This window comes from Octodon degus, unplaced genomic scaffold (assembly GCF_000260255.1).
Source record: "Octodon degus isolate 3935 unplaced genomic scaffold, OctDeg1.0 scaffold00031, whole genome shotgun sequence".
Taxonomy (NCBI): Eukaryota; Metazoa; Chordata; class Mammalia; order Rodentia; family Octodontidae; genus Octodon; species Octodon degus.
In genome coordinates this window covers 10,473,252-10,481,203 of record NW_004524607.1, presented here as the reverse complement: position 1 = coordinate 10,481,203, position 7,952 = coordinate 10,473,252, and the positions used below count along the sequence as shown (strand labels likewise).

Here is a 7,952-nt window from a genome sequence, read left to right as displayed (position 1 = left end):
CAAAAGAGCTGATGGTACTTGGAACAACTGCCCAATGTGGAATACTATTGGTTTGTTTGTTTGCTTGCTTTTTGGCTTTGGAGGCATGAAAGAACTTAGCAATGTTTAGGCACCTTTGGAGAATTTCTCAGGAGTGAAGGGAAATGACTCAATCTGGTTGGGGAAGATAATCTCATGGGTGTTTTGTGATTTCTTTATACTTACCATTGTCTTGGAAGGTGATTAAGACACACATAGGAAGGGAACATTCGGCTTGTTTTCTGGCCTATTGAATGAATGTTGCTCTCGTATTAGGCCCAGGACAGCCTTCCCCATGAATTCATGAGTGAGCCGCAGATCATCTCGCCTCCATGGTCAAGACTAAGTGCAGAGAGGATTTGTTCCCTGAGCCACCATGGTGGACGGTGGTGCCCCTTGCTGCACATGAAAAGATGGATTCAATCCCTCAGTTGTGAACATAGAACTTGTTAGTGATGTTTCCTGTGGGGCTGGTGGGTTTTTTTTTTCCTTGTTATTTATTTCTAGTTTGAACATTTTACAGCCTGGGCTGAAGGATGACTTACTTTTTAGTCTTTTCATGGCACTTATTTTACACTGCTTTCTTGACAGAATAAAACCTCTTGGAAAAAGTGAAATTATCAATGAATACTTCTAAATTTGAACTGAACCAAGTGACATGATGTTGGAGGCTCAATGGATGAACTGGAATTGGTTTCTTCCAGAGCCCTCAGCATAATTTTTCGGGGTGATTGGGAAACAGCTTGTATAAACCAAAATGTATTTCAGAAGTTAGAAAAAGAACAAAATATACCCAAATAAGGTAGAAGCAAAGAATAAAAATGGGAATGGAAATTAAGAAACTAGCAAACATGCATACATAAAGAGAATTGAAAGAAGTCTTTGAGAAGGCGAATAGATTTGATCATGAAATCAATTGGCAAAACTGATCAAGAAAAAAAGAAGTCTCTTATTTTATGATACATTTGTTCAAGACAGCAATTTTACCTATGAAGTATTCTTTTATATTGAACATAGGGTGCCTGTTTGTTAACACTGCAGTCACCCTAAATTTCTGATTCTATTGTATCTTTTTGACCCAGATTACTGAAGAACACGTGGACATACTGATGTGTTCTAACTTCTCACATGTTGTTAAGAGTTTAAAATTTGATGAGACTTTCTTCATGAGCTGTGTGTCTTCCTTCCTGTTGTAAGCATCTCCTTCACGCATAGAGACTGTGGGTGTGGTGTTGGATTCTATCCACGCTAGCCATGAAATGTGTGGTCGTGCTGCCGTTGTCCTGAATGTTCCTCCCAGTCCTTCTCAGAAAGGGTGCAAGAGCTTTCAGGAACATAATGACAAATAACTATCAGTTTCTGAGGTAGGCAACTTCAGATTTACCTAGTTCTCTTCTTTGCTCTGTGATATTTATCTTTGTACAATTGGGGATGTTTTTAGTTGTGTGCACATTGCTATAAATTTTTATCATTGTATAGTGCATTTTTAATCACTAATAACTTTTTGTCCCATAATCTGCCATGTTCAATGTTGATACAAACCACATCCGAACTCATGTGGTTACTGTTTTCACAGAAAATATTAAATACTATATAATGTAAATATCGTATGTTATGATTGTACTTTCTACGTGTCTCATATATTTTAAATATGTATCTTATAAATCATATACATATTTTTCTTAATTACAGTCTGACTATGTTTATGAAATAGAGTATTTTAGCCATGAAAGAAAAGAGAGGTATTTTAGCAGAATATGAGAGTAAGTTTATACCGGTGGCCCTATTTGACAGCATGCCATGGAGCTGTAGCAGTCAGACTCGTTTGAGCTCTTGACTGGGTTGTTCTTCCTGCTCTCTGAATAGTACCAAGGAAGTGAACACAGAGTTCTCTGGGCCTTTCTTTTGGTTTCTGAGACTGCTATCACATTATCTGACAGAGGCCACGAGGAGGGCAGTGGAAGAGGCCTGCCCTGGCCAGCCAGACAAGCCCTGTCCGCTTGGGCTTCGTACACAGGATGGATGCCAGGTTCACACTGCCCTCATGTCCAGAACACCCTGAAGGCTGTTCCGTCCCTTCTGTGGTCCCCAGGCCTGGCAGAAAGTGGTCACATGCAGATTCTCAGTGTTCTGTGTTTTGATGGGATACAGGAAAGGGGTATTTCTAGTTTTGCCATTTACCTAAGGAGCATTTGCTTCTGAAAGATAAAGACATTTTCTCCCCTGGATTCCAGATTGGAAAATGTGATGACACAATTCCAGTATTCTGTAGCCTGTTAGTGCTCAGCGATGATAATGCTGTGTAGCCCTCACTACATTATTCACATCACATTGTATACCCATTCACCTCTTTCTTCCCCATGAATAATAGTGCTTCTTGTTCTCTTCTCTGCTTGTAATCCCAGCATGTGGAGGGCATTGCACTAAGTCATGGTGATATGAAAATGAGTAATCTGTATAATGCCTACTTTTCTGAAGAGTATGAAGGAGTTAGAGAAGATAAAAAATGTGGAGAAAAGCTATTTTCACATCTAACCACAAGCCTCTTTGTTATGGTTTGTGTCTTGTTGTCCCCCACAGCCTCATGCAGTCATTGGGGCACGGTTCTAGAGGTTGTGATTAATTCATGATCCAACACTGGGATTATGGGTGAGTGCTGCTGGGATTATGGGTATCAGTGCTACACCTGCCCTAGGGCACATAGCCTGGGTGCATTATAAGGTAGGGAGACAGGCTTGCTCTCTGCCTCCTATTGCCACTGTGACTGCCGCTGCCTCTGCTGCAGATGCTGCTTTACCCTGTTAGCTCTTTACTGTTTTCTGCCACCATGAGCTGCTGCTCTCTGCCATGTGCTGCTCTGCCTTGAAGCCAGTTGAGTATGGACTACAACCTCCACAAGCTGTGAGCTAAATAAGCCTTTCCTTCCATCATTCTGGGTGTTGGGTATTTTGCCCTGGCAATGACAGAAGAGCAACTGAGATAATCTGTTAGGGTGTTTAAGAAGTACAACATACTTAATTAGTATTTACAATCTCATTTTTAAAACAGTGTCATATTACCTCCAATTTCTAATGTAAATCCTTATTTTTCATTAAAATTTTCCCTAGCAGCTCTTCTTGATTTGGGGTCTTTTGAGTAGAATTCAGGTGTGGGGCTGATGACCAGTTACTCACAGTTGCCCAGTTTATTACATCTATTAGAACCCAAGCCCATCTGCGATGGTCAAGCCTACATTTGTATTACCAAGCACCCCTAAGTCTTTGGAAACTAGTCCTTTCTGCCAAGCAAGAGATGAATATCTAACATGTATGTTGCATTTCAGCAAGATTATAGCAGCTACAACAACACTGGAAGTTCTCCTTAATTTTATCCATTTTGGTTATGAATGAAGGTCAATGTCACCTCCAGCTACACACATGACACAGCAGAACTTGTTTCCCTAACCAAAACAATCACGGTATCCTAGAGGTTTCTGTCTTGATAAAGGAAGGAGGAAGAATGACTAGCAACAAAAGGGATAGAGAAAATTCTTTCTAACTAATGGCCTCGGAGAGAATGACAACGCTATAGCTGATCATTTGGGAGGTGTTCAGGATTAAGTGTACAAAATGACTCAGTCCACAGGGCCCACTGGCCTGGCCCCTGGGCACGCTGAGCTGGACACCAAGACCGGGTATGGTGGTGCACACCTGTAATCCCAGTGCTGGGGAGGCTGAAACAGGAGGATCACTGTGAGTCTAAGCTGCACAGTGAGACCCTGTACCAAATACTTTAAACAAAAACTCAATCTAAGTGTTAAGTTAATGGAGTTCTAATCCAAGTGCGGAATAGTTGTAGTAGGATATATGCTGTTGTCCCATGCTCAGGGTTGAAACAAAAAGTAAATCTAGAGTGTCCTTGGTTGCTCCAAGGTCAAGCACAGAAGGAAGGATGGAAAGAGCTTTCTAATGATGAAGACGGCAAGATCTCTGGATCTTCTTTCCCAGTATTGTCCCTGAGAGTGCTGGAGACACAGATACTGTTTGGAAGTTGTTCTCATCTGACACCTTCAAGGGGGATTAATTTCACCACTGGATGGGCAGAGAAAGAGGAATTAATCTTGGGCACTGAGATATTAGGAGAGATTATAACGCAGCAGGATGGTAAAGATGCGGATAATAATAGTGAGTGTATGTGTAGCGGGGAAAGTGGCCTTAAGAAATTAACATGGCAGGATGGTAGGGTCACTAATGTTTCTCTATAGGGACTGCACTGGCATCACTGGGAGGGTGACATCTTTTGGCAGAGGTGATGTAACACATGTGGTACTCCTCAGTCACTGTGTAGTAGTAAGATAATGTTGTCAAGTTCTAAGTGCTCATCATGGAGGATGACACTGTTCTCCAACTAGGACTTCTAAAGATTTCAATAATATTGTCTCTAGATTGGGCTTTGCCAGCAAGACATCCTGAGTTCCTGGGCAGGTTGTTTTTATGTATGTAGACTTTAGCTTCCTCATTTGGGAAACTTAAAGGATTTAAAGATCTATAACGTTTATTTCAGTGCTTACAGCCATTGAAACCATAATTTTTGTGTAGTCAGATTTACATAAGTGTGAAAAATGCTAAACACAACCAACTTTTAAGAAGGAAGGGTTTATTTGTTTCATGACTTTAGAGGGTTCAGCCCATAGTTGTTCTGAACATTGAGGGGCACAGGATGTCATGGTGATAGTGCAGAGGAGGTCTGTTTACTACAGAGTTCATAAGAAGCATAAAAGAGAGAGAAGGTGTTGGGTCTCTGACATCCTCACCCCCAGTGACCTGACTCTCTTCCACCAGGCTCTACCTCTTCAGCATCTACCACCTCCCAATAGCAACACAGCCTTCAACACCTTGGCCTTTGGACTAGGACGGGGCATTTCAAATTCAAAATCTAGCACTTTCTGAGTAAAACAAATGTGAATGGTCTCCTTCGACTCTAAAAAGAGATTAAATGTAACACCCTAAAACAGAGCTAAGTCTTGGATTATTAGCTAAAAACCTCAATATATACTGAATTTCAGCCACTGTGTTTCTTTCATAGTCTTTTTCATTTTTTCTCCCATGGAAAAATGGCTTATTTCTATTTGTACTGAATGGGAATGGGAAAGAGTCTCAATAATAGGACAGAGTAAAAAGTTTTGTGATATTAAACAATTTCAACAAGAAATAATTTACGAGTCATTGCTGGCCTCCAGTTTATTTCATTTTTAACTTGTCCCCTCTTGCACCTTAGCCTTCCCTCCAAGGGCCAGGCTTTTATCGCTGGGATCATTTGTTAAAAGTTCTGCTTTGCTATGTGAGATTGCAAAAAGGATCTGTGTACTCAGGAACATTCTCACCATTTTCAAAGTATCCAATTTTTGTCTCACTTGCTTGGTAGAAATGTCTCCCCTTGGGGTATTCTTACCCACTTGAGTGCTTTAAGCCTACATTAATACACTTATTTCGACGAGATCTTTAATCAATATTTCATGGGATGCATTGAGGAGACCCATTTCATCTCTCTTAGTCTCTGCAGGTGCAGGAGTGGGCGAAAGCAGTGGCCTGGGAAGACGGCATCATTTACACACAAATGAAGATGTTCCTATCGATCACGGACTTGTTGGGATAATAATACTTGTGATGAATCATTTATAGGAAGGGGACAAGGCATTTTATGTTTTGCAGAATGGAAGTTTTGTGTCCTTAAATACATATTAAAGACCAGTTATTCAGAGAGTCAAGGATAACCATCAGCGTGTCCTCCTGGATGGGATAAGTACTAAGGATAACAAAAGGACATTTGGGCCAGCTGGGACCACAAATGAGGACACTATTTGTAAATTGGGATATTCTGAAGAGATCTTGAGGTTTTGTCATCTGTGGACAAATAAAACTCAAGCAGTGCGAAGGCTGAAGTGGTCTTTTCAGTGGCAATTTCTTCTTGGGAATGCTTATATTGTGGTGACAAAAGGCGTGGGATTTGGCTCCAGGAGGGGCTTACCTCAGCTTGTGGCCCTAACGCTGAATACCTACTTGTGTGTGACTGCGAGTGCTTAGTGTAGATCCCTCAAGTGTCGCTTCCTAAGCATAAAGTGTTTGATTAATAGTAATATATATTGAGCACTTAGTCAGCATAAGGCATCCATCTAAGTTCTTAATACATATTATCTTTTATAATGTTGAAAAGAAACCCTCAGAGAGAAAGGCCATAGATTGCCATAGCTTTGTACAAAGTCAAGAAAGTGAGCTTCTCCTTTTCTTTCTTCTTCGAAATTGTTTTAGCTTTTTTAGTGCATTTGTCTTTTTTTTTTTTTCTTTTGACACAGAGCATTGCTACACAGTTTAGGTCACAGTAGTGATCTTTCTGTCTCAGCCTCCCCAGCACTGGGATTACAGGCATGTGCCATCATGCTGTTTTGGGGCAGCACAGCGTGCACGGGGTTCCCAGGGGCACGACATGCAATACCGGAAATCGAACTCAGGTTCTTACGCTTGCCAGGTAGGTGATTAGATCGCCGAGCTATCTCCCCAGTCCAGAGTGTCTTTTCATGTAAATGTTTGAATAAGTTTCACCATTTTACTAGGACTTCAATAGCAATTACATTAACCTTAAGGGTAAATTTAGAGAGAAACAACGTCTTTATAAGGTTTAGTCTCAATTCATGAAAATGATTTCTCTACTTAGACCTTTGACTTCTTTTATTACCTGTTTGGATTATTTAGCATAACCTGTGCATTATTTGTTGGATTCATATGCAACTATTTTTGGAGTGAATTTGAATTGTGTTGCATTTTTAATTTCAGTTTTTACATATGTATTTCAACAGAAAATAGATGATTTTTATGGGTTTGTATAAGAAATACAGAATAAGGAGATCTGTTTGGTACAATATTGGTGCATGCAGATAAAATATTTCAATTATTTTTCATCCCTGCAACACTTTGCTCCTTTTACTCTCCCGCCTCTGATCCTCTTCCCCATACCTAAAAGTCTACTTTCAAGTTTCCTGTCATATGTCCTTTATGTTGTTTATTTTTAGATTGATCATATGTGAGAAAATGTTATGTTTAACCTTTCTGACATGAACTTCCTACACCTAACATGAGAATACTCAGTGGCTCACTTCCCCCAAATGATATGTGACATGATTTTTGTTCTTTTTATGACTGAATAATATTCCACGTGGTATATATACCACATTTTCTTAGTCCATTCATCTGCTGATGGGCATCTAGGATGTTCCCACGGCTCAGCTATTTTGAATTGTGCCAACATGATCGTGTATGCATTTCATAGTGTACTCTCTTTAGCTCTTTTAAGAAATATACAAAGGATTTGTATAGCTAAATCAAAGGGCATGTATGATTTTAGTTTTTTGAGTAATTTCCATCCATAGAGGTTATACTAGTTCACATTCCCACCAAAAGTGTAGAATTGTTCCTTTCCATTAACATCCTCATCAGGTTTCATTGGTTTTTCTATTTTTAAAAAATATATTTTGTATAAGGTTTCATTATACAGCTTGGCCTTGTAGTGATCCTTGCCTCTCAGTCTCCCCAGCGCTGGGATTACAGATGTATGCCACCACTCCCTGTGTCACTCACCAACTCAGTAAGCCTGGGGGTGGGGATGGCACAGCATGTGCTGCCAGGAATGAAACCCCAGTCCCTGGGCTTGCCTTAGCAGGTGCTTAGTCTGTTGAACTACTTTGCCGGTCCTGTTTTCTATACTTTTTAATTTTATTTTTAAATTTTTTTCCATAACTTTATTGAGAAACAAATAGCAATGAGACAGTTTCAAACCAAATTGGTAGGACAGTTTCAACAATTAACACATTGCATACATTCTTCCTAGTGGTTAATTGCTGCACAAGATGCGGACATGATATTCTATCTACAAACACCATCAGAAAAAATCACTCTATTCAT

At 40.1% G+C, this 7,952-nt stretch overlaps 1 long non-coding RNA gene across 1 annotated transcript in view; it reads left to right on the top strand.

Moving 5' to 3' along the window:
- Positions 1-6,450: 6,450 nt before the first annotated feature.
- LOC111816373 overlaps positions 6,451-7,952 on the top strand; it is a 55,359-nt gene continuing 53,857 nt past the window's right edge. Inside the window, exon 1 of the long non-coding RNA XR_002820782.1 lies at positions 6,451-6,522. This is a non-coding gene — a long non-coding RNA (uncharacterized LOC111816373). The remainder of the gene's footprint in view (positions 6,523-7,952) is intronic.